A 13,335-nucleotide genomic window follows, 5' to 3' on the forward strand; every position below is an offset into this window, starting at 1 on the left:
TATTAAAATCTTTATCTATCAGGAGAAATGTTTAATATCTTCTAACATGTTATGTTAAATTGGGTTTAATATAGTAAGGCATTTAAACATATACTTTATATCATGTACATATTTTAAGTGTAACATTTTTATTCTTAAAAGAAGATTTTAGAAATTGGAATAATTTTAGAAAAAATAATTTTCTTTTATAGAAGTATAATGTACACAGAGAAAATTCATTCTTTTTGATGTACAGTTCTGTCAGTTTTGAAAAATATACTCAGAAGTGTAGCTATCACAACAATCAAGATTACAGAAGTGTTCAATCACTGCATAATGTTACACTCTGCCTCTTTGTGTTTCAATGCATTCACCCACCTCTAAATCTTCATAATCACTGATCTTTTATGTTTTTTGTTCCTAGTTTTTCCTTTTCAAGAATGTCATAAATTGGAATAATATTGCACATAGCCTTTGAATCTGGCTTTTTCACTTGGCAAAATATATTTGAAATTTATCCATGCTGTTGTATGCATCAGTAGTTTGTTCCTTTTCATTGCCGAATAAATATTTCATTGCATGCATGTATCACAGTTTGTTTCTTCATTTACCCATTGAATGTTCTTTCTAAATGTTGATGATAATTAATCAAGTTACTGTAAACTCTGTGGAAAGATTTTTGTTTGAACATAAGTCGTTTATCATGGGTAAAAACTAAAAAAAAAAAAAAATAGATTTCTGGGTTTTACAGTTGGCGTCTGTTTAACTTTGTAAGAATCTGCCAGAGTAGTTGCAAAGGTAAATTTAACATTGCATTGTGACTATATCTGTCAAATAACAATTTCCTAATACTATTGCTATATCTATTATGAAGAGCTATGATCTAGAGAAATTCAGCCATTTATCCTAAACATTTTCCATGTTAGTCAAATTGATTTCACAGCATTCAGATTCCTATCTTAATAATGGAGCTTTAGAGTTAATAATGAATACAAGTTAGTAGTAAGTTGAGTTTTTTTTTTTTTTTTTTTAATAATAAAAATCTTTACTTAGGTTTGGTCAGTACAGATTAAGATAGACTGGAGTCAGAGCAATATGCATTGACAGGGTGCAACAGTTCATAAAAACTGAATAACTATGTACACAAATTTCTTAAACATTCAGTCACCTAAAAAAAAAAAAAAAGAATGCACAGATGTATGGTGGAAAAAACATCATCTAACACTTAAACTGCTACAGGACTCCATCAACAAGTCCAACTTTTAGTGATGAACTACTCTACTGAGCAAACTTGGCAGTCACAAATCCACATCTACTCTAACAGGTCTGAATGGTGCAGTAGTCTAGGAACAGCGTGAGAATCCCTTACACAGGTTGGGTTCCAGATAGCCACAGACTTTTGCAGACATCATTGTTATACTTTAAGGAAAGAGTTCCATTTACAACTTCACCTGAACTCATACAAAAATAACCTGGCCCTACACAAAGTGTCCTGTGAGCAACAAAGTAATTAACTGTTAGCAATTCCAAAGTTGCAGAGGTATTGAAGCAAAGGAAACAAAGAAAAAGAAAGAGAAACACACACACACACACACACACACACACACACACAAAGGCAAACTGTGACAAAAGTATGTGTTAATTTTCTGGACAGTATCTTCGCTCAAACTAAATGACACTGTATAAAAAATTTGCTGGAGAAACTATTACAAAATTGAAACTTGTACATTGACACTTGAGTCCAAGCCATTCTGAACATGGTGGGAACCTGCAGTTAGGTTACCTACCCCACTCAGTTTTCTCCTCTTGAGGTTCATGATTGGAGTGTGTCATTTGAGTACAGTGTGTGAGAGAGTTTTCACTGCCCGTGGGGCAATCTACATTTTCATACCCCACACTAAATCGGTTTACTAACTACTGCCTCCTCTGCCAGTTCTCTCCTCCTGGAGAAGAAGGAAAGTCATCTTCAGTTGTGTCCCTCTCCCTGTGAAATCCAGACTCAGACGTCCTCTGCCGAGAAGAACTGCCACTACTTAGCCCATTGGCCAGCCCATTGCAGTCTAGCTGTGGCCTCTGCCTGTCGTACAGGCTCAGATGATGGAGTCCTGCTGGTCTTTGGGGCTGTTGTTGGTACTGAGACAATGCTGGCATGTCTCCCTGAGTTGTTGCTGAAGAACGAGAACGGTACGCTGCATTCCCTCTACTTTTTCATCAAGTTAGTGACTAAGTCGTTCAGTTCCTCCTGACTGTTTTAAACTCCGCACTATATTTCTTCTGTAAAGCCAATGCTGCTTCAAGTTGTGCAATACTTCCCTGGGACAGCTGCCTTCTGAGCGCTGATTCTCGTGGATAATAATAAGCATCTCGCACTTCGCCACTAACTTTTGGCTGTTTGGAACAGATTTGAATGATTAAGACAGAACTTAAGTCACCTTTGTTAAAACTGCACTCAAACGTTGGGACAATCTGGAATATTTATCTTCCATTCACCTTAGACTCCATTATCACCAAGAAAAAGCCTGAATTAGTGACTTGTAGAATAATCTGACAAAAAAAATTCACCTCCAGGACGATGCGGTGTAAACTTCCAGGCACTCAGTTCATCTGGGGCTTATTCCAGTTCCTCTTTAGGCTCTTCCAACTCACCTTTCATTTTAGGAAAAACAAGTTGATGGCTGGGCCTACCATTGTTGATCCCGGCTGGGCCACATTAGGCTGCTGGGCTTGCTTGCAGTGCTGGGTTTCAGGGGTCCGTCCGCTCTGTCGTCTCTGCTCTTTGGTGGCTAGCCCATTACAAGGATGTCTTCCTGGCCAGCAGACTCTTGCTGTGGTTGCTTTGGTTTTTCTTCCAACTCCCTTAAGCCAGTCACTTCACTAGTGTTAAGGTCGGTGTACGTGCCCTGAAAAGCTCGCCACATGCTTCAGGCTGTTTCCAGCTTAGAAATAATTCATCACGTGACAGAACTTTGAAGTCTGATTCACGCAGTTGAACCTTTTCGGGAAGAAGTACCTCGTTGGTCATCTTGAATCTCACCAGTGGCCTCCCCACGGGGACACAACCACCAGACTGCCACCCGCCCCACTATGGGGAGGGAAGGCGAACGGATCCTCGCCCGATGGGGACTTCCAAAGGAAGGGCTGAGCCCGCAGACCCGAGCTAGCTATAAGTTGAAATGTTTTTAAATGAATGTATTCGTCAGTACTTTTCTCATTTAAATAATTAATATGCACTTCATATATTTAAATTAATGCTAATATTAAAGTATTATAAATGAAACCTAAATATTTCAAATAGAGTAACTATATTGAAGTTGAAATTTATAAAACTTTCTTTTAAGTATAGTGGGATATAAAACTGAAAGCAACAAATGAACAAGACAAACCAAACAAACAAACATCATAGACACAGACAGCAGTTTAGTGGTTACCAGAGGGTAAGGAGGTGGAAGGAGAGGGTAAAGGGGATCAAATATATGGTGATGGAAGAAGAACTGATTCTGGGTGGTGAACACACAATGCAATATGTAGATGATGTATTACAGAATTGTACACTTGAAACCTATATAATTTTACTAATCAATGTTACCCTAATAAATAAAAAAAAACATTTTAAAAATCAGGAAAAATAATTAAATTGTTAAAATTTACTAAGCAAAAACATAATATTTAACTTGAAATAAAGTAATGTGCAATAAAATCACTGTGCAATAAAATTTAGCAACATTGATTTGACAGCCAGTCTTTCAAAATTATAGTTTGTTCTCAGATGATCATTCTAAGGGCACCTTACCATTTGTGACAATTAGGTTTCTTGTAGAAAACTCTGAAATATGTAACACTAATTAAAGGGGTTGAAATGGAACTACTCCAGCTTCTTCAGATGGAGTAACCATTCCCCAGATGGATTTTAGTTCAGTATATGTTTGTATCGCTGAAGAAGAATCTCATGAGGACCGCCTGAGTGTTAGTCCTTCACTGCTTGACAATCATCTCCATATGATTTGGTCAGGAAAATCTAGTTATTAAACACAAAAATAACATGTTCACAACATGATTTCAATGCCTTAAACAGACACACATTATGTAGGTTATCTCTAGGGCATACCAGTACTTATAATTTCCTTCTGTGTATTTTTCCATATTTTGCAAGCTTTATACAATGGATACCATATGTCATTAGAAATAATACATGGTTCCTGTTGATAAGGAAATGGGATCAACAATATTCTTAAGTGCAAATATTTCCTTATCCATGTTAAAAGTCAATTTCATTGCAATGAATCTTCCCCCTACCTTTTCAATTGATAGTATATTTCTTTCTCTTTGGAACTCCTACAATTCAGCATTAAAGCATTATTAACTCTAACTCACAGATACATTCTTTGGTAAAGCTACAAACCATTAATGACTCATTCCTGTAATCCTACCATAAACAACTGGTCACTTGTTGATTTTTATTTTTAAACATCTTCAAACCTTCCACTTTCAAACCCCACTGTCTATATGCATATGCCTAATCTTTCTTTGAGTGATTGCAATAGCCTTCTAACTGATGATTTCTTTCCTCTAGAAAAACACATCCATCTAAAATATGATTGTGCATATATTACTGACACTACACCACACAATGTGATTGATAAATAATGACTCAAAACAAATGGAAGGAAAGAAAAACAAAACAGAAATTACAAATTGAATTTTGCTTACTCATTGGCCAGATAACTAAATCCAAATCCACTAGTACTACATAGTACAAGGTTATTCATACCAAGCCATTACTATAAATACCATTAAATACCTGGTTAACATGTTATCACCAGATTTTGTCAGCAACTTTGCTGGACCGTATTGAACATTGCTAATCTATAACAGTGTTCTTCAAGATGTGATTCATGTATCTGAGAAGATGCGAAGACTATCCAGGAGATAGGTATGCAGACATGGTCAGTTTTAATCTGAACAATGTGAAGATCCTCAATTTTATGTGCACATTTTTCTTATTGTTGTGTCTGAGAGTGAACCTGGTGTTCTACAGTCTCTGCTCCCAACTCTTTTTCATATTTGCCCTTCACTCTAATCTAAGTGATATGGGACATTATTTCAGAGTGTAGGAATCTCACACAACACTCAAGCAATGATGTCCATGTTCAGAAACCGATAAAATAGAGCTATTTGGATAAGTCTCAAAATCATAATGCTGAATGAAAAAACGGGCTGATGAGAAAACTTGCAGATTATTACCATTTATATAAGCATTAAAAATTTAACAATGGTCCCATAAATGATTTACAGGTACATATTTATGTCCTATGTGCATAGATGAGGTATGAACATTTAAATATATGATCTCTGGAGCCACAATATCTAGGTTCAAATTTCAGTCCAGCTCTTACTGTGTGACTTCACTCTCTTGTTCCCTCATATGTAAAATGGGGATACTATAGTTACTAGTTTATTTAATTGATATAATGAGGTAAAATACTTAGAACAATTAATGATACATGGTAAAACTCAATAAATATTGACTTAATGGTTGTTATATTAATTAAAACCAGAAACATAAATGGTATATACTAACTTTAAGATTGTGGTTACTTATCTTATGGAGATAAGGTTTTATTTGTATCTCTAACATTCCATTTATTAAAAATGAATAAAGAAAATCTGACCCAAATATCCTACTGCTCTGTATGATCTAATCTTAATTTAGCTAAATACATCCTCAATTACCCTATTTCCAAATCAGTTCACTTCTTGAGGTACTGGGAATTAGGACTTCGACTTATGAACTTTGGGGAGTTACAATTCAAACCATAACAGGAACACCTCTAAGAAACACGAGGACTTCAAACCCATCCAGATCCTCCTACTCCTTTGAAGTGTATGCTCTTTCTTGTCTTTATTAGGGAGTTTGGAAGTTCCTCAAGTCAACTCCTCTAGCTCTGGATATAGCAGCAGATTTTACATACAAAGATGAGAACAAAATGACTGAGTTGAGTTCCCACAGCCTTTGCATCATTACCACCAGCTTGGGACCAAAAGTGAAAGAAAGGATGGAAAAGACAAGATCCCCACGGTGTGTTTCTTATGAGAAAAACATGTAAAAAAGAAAGCTTACACTGTGTTTTCCAGAAGGCTTCCCAGGAAAGGGAGCATGTTGTGCTTGAGGCACTCCAAGGAAAAAAGAAGAGAAAAAGTTCAGAGTAAAGAATATCATGAGAAATGAGGTTTGATTTCATTTTTTCCTCTCATTTCATGAATGATTTTTCACCTTTTTTTTGTCTTAACAAAGAAAACTGACAGTCCTGTAACCAATTTATAAATAGCATCAATGACACAGTGATGAGGTCCCTGACTTTGTATATTTATTAAATAACCATCAAACAAGTGGTGTAAAGCAGATCCCTAAATTTGGTCAGGAGATACAAGGACCCCTAACATGCCTCCAGCAGAACACATAGAGTACAAGGAAGAATGCTTTGGTCATGAAGACATTATTCTCTTCATTGTTTTAAAGATTATAATGGGCAGGGTGATGGCTCTAGGCAAAATGAGAAGAGGGGATTAAATGTTATTGTGAAGTGTCCATTCCTCCAGAAATTGTCCATTTTCTAGACCCAAGATTTGCAGGAAAACCTCCTCCACCTAAAAAATAACTCCAGAAATAAGTAAATTCCTCACATTTTCAGTGAAAGAAGAAGAGAGGGGAAACTTAGAACTGAAAGTGAAATTGTAGAAATGAAAGCTGGAGTAAGTATTGAGGACATCAGATATTGGTCATCTCTTATCCAGGATCTGCTGAAATTGACCAGGAGGATATATCTAAAAAGGGGTGGGGAGGGGGAGAAAAAGGAAGGAAAAGAAATCATGGGTTTGTGAACTCCTATGCAAACCCAGTTCCTGATGTTTCCAGGTTTGGGTAGTGAGAATCTCTGGGGAACAGGGGATTTGGGTTACTAGATAATTGGGGGAGAGCAAAATAAGTGTTAACAACATTTTCTACATACTATATCCATCCCCATAAAGAAATGCAAACAAATATCTGATTTGAATCTAAATTCCCTTTTTCTTACCATCTTTCCTTAATGATAGCTCTCCCAAACTAAATCACATGGGTTTCTTGGTTCTTGCATTTTACATAATTTCAGTTCAGTTTTCCCTCTTAGGTTAGTTGTTCTCAATATTTTTGCACAGCCACCACCTAAAGCATATTGTACCCTACCATCAGTAAATTCAAGTCTGTATGGTAGCAATTTTCAAAAAAAATTAGAAGTCAAAGTAGGTGAAAGTTACTGATGACTCCTAAACAACTTCCTAAGTGGTCCCCACGTAGGACCACTTACCCAAATTTTGGAAGTGCACGGGACTATTTCCTTTCAAAACTCCCAGTGCGGTTCTGACCGACTTTGTTAGGTAGACAAGCTTCTAGCTTCTACCCCCAGGGCAAACTTCCCTGGAGTACCATTATGGAAAGTCATTACCTTATTAGAAAACCATAATTTTAAAAGCTAAATTATTTGTTTTTTAAAGATTCTAATCCTCCACGGTTCATTGGTTCAAAAGAAGTAATATAAAAATTATGTAATCAAAAGTGTTTCATATTGATCCCATATTGAACGGTACTACTTTGGGTATATTGGCTTAATTATTGAAAAAATTCATTTTTTTCTTGTTACTTTTAAAAATGTGGCTTCTAGAAAGTTTAAAACTGCATATGTGATTCACTTTATATGTCTATTTCTGTTGGTGTAAACTAATATGAGTCTTATTTGAAATATCACTTTATCTATGGTCCATTTGTGATATTGTAAATAAACTTACTTGAATAGAATCCAAGAAAAACCTTTCCACTTTATTTAATTTTGGTCAATAACACGCTAAAATGATTTTCCAGTTCCATAGCACCTTGAATGTATAAACATACGTTTCTTCATTTTTATGGGACTGGCTTTATCTTTGCTGCTATATTTAAAAAAAAGTCTACTATATTTCCCTCCCAAGGTATTACAAAGTAAGAGAAACTATAGAAAAAAAGTTCCTAAATAGTGTTGTGAAGAAAGTCACTTATTGAGGGCAGAATAAATAATGCATAATGCATTTATTTCAGGAATTATTGTTTCAATGATTTCATGTGCCACTTAAAACCTCCTGAGTAAGCTAAATACAAATCATGCAAGAAATTGACTAGTTGAAATTTTCCACTAAGAGGTTTGGATTCCAGTTTGATGAAAATCATATTTAGTCTTTGAAGCTGCAGGAATACCCTCAGAGATTCACTCATGGGGATAAAAAATACTAATGTCTTGAACAACATAAAAAGCAATACAAAACATAGCACAAAACCACAGGTATATATATATATATATATATATATATATATATATATATATATATATATTTTTTTTTTAAATTTTATTATTTTTTCCCAAGATAGCCTACTAAGAAATAGAGTTTTTAAAAGTTATTTTAAATAATTTTATATGTATTTGTAAATTAAAGATTTTTCTCATATCTGTAAATCACATCATGCTTGCTAATAATGTATGCAAATAAATATAACTCAGAAAAATTTTTAAAAAGATCATTCCAAACTAATATTGATAAAAGGAAAAATTGATTTCAAAGAAAATAATTTTCTATATATTCATCCCTCCTACTATCTTAACAATCTTAATTGATTAATTAAAGTTTTTATCAATATTGATATCTCACATAGATCTGGAAATATATTTAAGAGTCAACTGTATATTTAAAGAATAAAGGCATTGTCATCATGTAATGCAGGGTGTTGAATCCCCCTGCAAAGATTGAATTCATTCCCAGTGTAGTGTGATTTCTGGTGTTTAGTTCATCAGCTTTAATTGCTTCTGGGAAGAGAGAGGTACCATTTCTTTCAGGAGACTATTTCAAATTTTGAGGAACCTCCATACATAATGGCTGCACCAATTTACAATATCACCAACAGTGGGTGAGAGATCCCATTTTTCCACATCCTTGGCAACACTTGAAATTTGTAGATTTTTAAATAATAACCACTCCCTCCTGTGAGGTGATATCTCATTATGGTTTTGATTTGCATTTTCCCGATTAGTGATTTTGAGCATTTTTTCATATGTTTATTGGCCATCTTATGTCTTCTTTGGGAAGTGTCTAGTCAAGTCCTCTGCCCATTTTAAATCAGACTTTTTTTTTTTTTTTTTTTTTTATGTTGAGGTGTATGAGTTCTCTATATATTTTGGATATTACCGTTTATCGAATGTCATTTCCAACCCTGTTTATTACCTGTGTTTTTAAGTACAGCCATTTTAGTTGATGCGAAATGATATCTCATTGTATTTTTTTTTCCTTTTAATTAAGACTTTGTTTTAGAGCAGTTTTAGGTTCACAGTAGAATTGAGAGGAAGATACAGGGATTTCTCATATATCCCTTGCCCACATATGTATGGCTTTCCCCATTATCAACACCCCACAGTAGAGTGGTACATTTGTTACAATTGATGAATCTACATTGACACATGATAATCACCTTATTTTCATAGTTTAGTCTTACGTTTTATCCTTTATGTTGCACACTGTATGGGTTTGGACAAATGGATAATGACATGTATCCATCAGTACAATATCATTGAGTATTTTCACTGCCCTAAAATTTTTCTCTGTTCCACCTATTTCTTGCTCTCTCACCCTAACTCCTAGCAACTAGCTATCTTTTTACTGTCTCCACAGTTTTGTCATTTCCTGGATGCCATGTCATGGGAATCATATGTAACCTTTCCAGATTTGCTTGCTTGGTTGTGAATAAAGCTAATGTAAACATTTGTGTACAGGCTTTTGTGTGGATATAAGCTTTCAGCTTCTTTGGGTAAATACCAAGGTGTGCAACAGCTGGACCATGTGGCATGAGTATGTTGAGTTTTGTAAGAAACCACCAAACCATCTTCCAAAGTGGCCATACCATTTTGCATTTCCACCAGTAATGAAAGAGAGTTCTTGTTCATCTTATGCTTTTTTAACACTCAAAACTACTAGGAAGGATGGTGTCATTACTCTTTTGGCTTAAAATAAGGAGTTACCAAAGTCACTTGAGAGGTTAAATGAAAGTATCAGCTTGTCACAAAATACTTTTTAATTGGATTGGGACTGTCCTGGGCTTTATAAGATGTCAGGATCCCAATCCCTAGATTTGACTAAGGGAATAATATTTCCCTGTGTCAGATGAGTTGAGTAGTGCTCTGGAAGAGAGATATAAAAAACTGAGTAGAGAGAAGGCAGTGGAAAGAAAATATGCCATAAACATCCAGAATAACAAAATGCTCAGTTCTAGAGGAAGTGCCATTGTCAGACACAGGAAATACAAAAAAGGTATTTACGTGGAAAAATAGGGATACTGCTAAAATAAGCAAATATAATTTGAGCAAAGGACACAAATGGCAAAATTTCTTATTGTTCCAAAGACCAAGGAATGCAAGTATGGCAGATACTCAAAAGAAGTTTGTCACAAGCATGTAGGCTCAAAAGAGGAAGCCTTAAGACTGACAAGAAATAAAAACAATGAATGACAATTTAAAAAATATATACAACACAAAATTTGACATATTAAAAAAGTCTGTGTCTGTTAAACATACTGATATTGTAACATTTTTTTCCTGCAAAACCAAATGTTGTGGAAAATTTCAATGGATAGGTTTTTTTTTTAAGGATGTTCAGAAAAGAGATAGCTATAATTTAAAAACTATACCTTAGGTTTGCAAAAGAAGTGCAAAACTTATCCACTGAGAACTACAAAATATTGGTGAGAAAAAATTAAATATAAATAAATGTATATTCATGGATTGGAACACTTTATACATGCGAGCATATAGATGAGTGCCAAACATATTATATTATGTAGATGAAGCCTGACACAAAAGACCACATATTGTGTGATTTTATTCACCATGAAATATCCAGAAAAGACAAATCTACTCAGACAGTAAGGATGAGAATGGGGACTGACTGCAAATGAACACAAGACATCTTTTACTAGTGATGATAATGTTCTCATATTGAACTGTGGTATTAAATTGTACACTTACTGATATGAGTGAATTTTATGACATGTGAATAATACTTCAATAAAGCTGATAAATATGCACACACACACACATGCAACATATGTCAAATATACTTTCTTAAATTTTGTAGTTAGTAAAATTTTTCTAAGCTTGAACAGAAGACCAGAAAGTAGAAAAGAAATGATTGATAATTTTGACAGCCTAAAAGAACAATCAAAATAAAAATAAATTCTTTTGAATGAAAACATATGTAAGACCAAGTGGAAATAACAATTGGGAAGGGGATGCAGCACCTATGAGATAATAGCTAATATCCTCGATTTATCAATATAATCAATTAAGAAATAGACTAACAAAAACCAGTAGGAAAAAATGAGTCACAAAAATAGTATTTTTATGACAAGAAATGCAAATGGCCAATACGCATCTGAAAAGATGTTCCACCTCATAGTTATATCAATATAAATCAAAACAAAATCATAGTCTATTTTTCAGCAACCTAATTGGTAAATATAATTTTTAGAGGTTTGTTAGTACTCATTGTTGGAAAGACTGTGGGAAGTAGGTACTTTCATATTCCTTTGGTCATATTATAATATTTCTGGAATCCTTTTTGAAGAACAATTTGCAAATGGCTTTTAAAATTAAATGTACTTACCATTTTCTCAGTTGTTCTCCTAGGCATTCACTCTACATGTTTTCTCAAGGACACTCTTGCTTAATCCATCATCATAGAATTTATGGCTTTGACAAAAACAAAAACAAAAACAAAACAAAACAAAAAACTTTGTAATAATTTGTAGTGTGCCATTAAATGAAATACTCAACTGTCAATAGAATGTAAAAGGCATAATTATATGTACAAATTGTTGAAAATACTATTATGAGGAAAAATACATAAGAAAAAAGAATATTCTATGTTTCTTTTTTCTAGAAACATTCTTAAGAAACTCTTAACAGTGATTTAATTTGGAGTTGGTTGGGATAAGGAAAAGGAAGAAAACAGTTTTTTAGTATATTTATTTTGTATCATTTACCTTAAAATAAATTTTATTGTAATTAATTAAAATAGTGTAAATACAGCATTTTAAGTAATTCATTTGCAATGTTCTTTGTGGTACTTTTAGTATCAACTCTCATTTAACAACATTGAGCCTTTTGATAAATGTTTAACTATTACATTGTTTTGTGCACCTGAAACTAATAAAAAAAAATGTTAAAAAAACCCCCAAAACATTGAGTCTTTTGGACTAAAAGCCCATAAATGAAAATTTGAAAAGAAATTGTTTTGGGACTACAAACATGATTTATAGAACATAATTCAATGATATTAGCCATCTTTTATTCATATTTTAAATATATCAACTACTTGCCAAATGAATGTAAATGTATGCTTTTCAAAACAATTGTAAACTACACACTTATGTACACAGGGATGTTTTAATAAGAAGACTGCTAATTTCTTTTGTCCCCAGTAAAAGTGTAATGACTGTCTTTGCAGTGAATCTGTCTTTGTGCTGAGAGAGTCTGGCCTGGTGGAGAGAGCCCTGGATGTGGGACCACAAGACTGAGGATGTCTTCTAGATGTGTAGGCAACTTGTTTAATCTCTCTGAACCTCTGTTTTAATAGCAGTAAAATGGAGATAATGATGCTGCCATGACTGCTATCATAAGGATTGACAACTGCTGTGAAAATGTAGCCATTGAATTATCTAACAGAAAAAGAATATTAGTGGAAAAATTGGTCAAATTCAAATAGTGTGTAGTGAATGGTATGATACTAGTGAGGATTTCTTTTCTTTCTTTCTTTTAGTTAAAGTTTATTGTGGTGACAATTGTTAGTGAAGTTACATAGAGTTCAGGTGTACAATTCTGTAATACATCATCTATATATCACGTTGTGTGTTCACCACCCAGAGTCAGTTCTCCTTCCATCACCATATATTTGATCCCCTTTTCTCTCATCTACCCGCTGACCCTCTGGTAACCACTAAACTATGGTCTGTGTCTATGAGTTTTTGTTTCTTCATTTGTTTGTCTTGTTCCTTTAAGGATTTCTTAGTTATGGTAACTATACTGCAGATGCATAAGATATCAATCTGAGGGAAATCTAGATGTAGGGCAAACTGGAAATTTTTGTATTATTTTTCAACTCTTCTATAACACTAAAACTATTTCCAATAAAATATTTTAAAACTACTATTGAGTAATGGGTTTGATATTTTTACATTCTGTTTGTATAAGACAGGAAGAACGTGCATGTACACCAAAATAGAAAAAGGAAGTAATCCATATTTCATAC

The 13,335-nt window shown here is 33.9% G+C and overlaps 1 pseudogene; it reads right to left on the reverse strand.

Moving 5' to 3' along the window:
• Nucleotides 1–1,685: 1,685 nt before the first annotated feature.
• On the reverse strand, nt 1,686–3,001 carry LOC109458220 (pre-mRNA-splicing regulator WTAP-like; annotated as a pseudogene).
• Between the last annotated feature and the right edge of the window lie 10,334 nt (nt 3,002–13,335).

The sequence above is a fragment of the Rhinolophus sinicus genome, chromosome 8 (assembly GCF_057876585.1).
Source record: "Rhinolophus sinicus isolate RSI-liver-muscle chromosome 8, RSI-T2T, whole genome shotgun sequence".
Taxonomy (NCBI): Eukaryota; Metazoa; Chordata; class Mammalia; order Chiroptera; family Rhinolophidae; genus Rhinolophus; species Rhinolophus sinicus.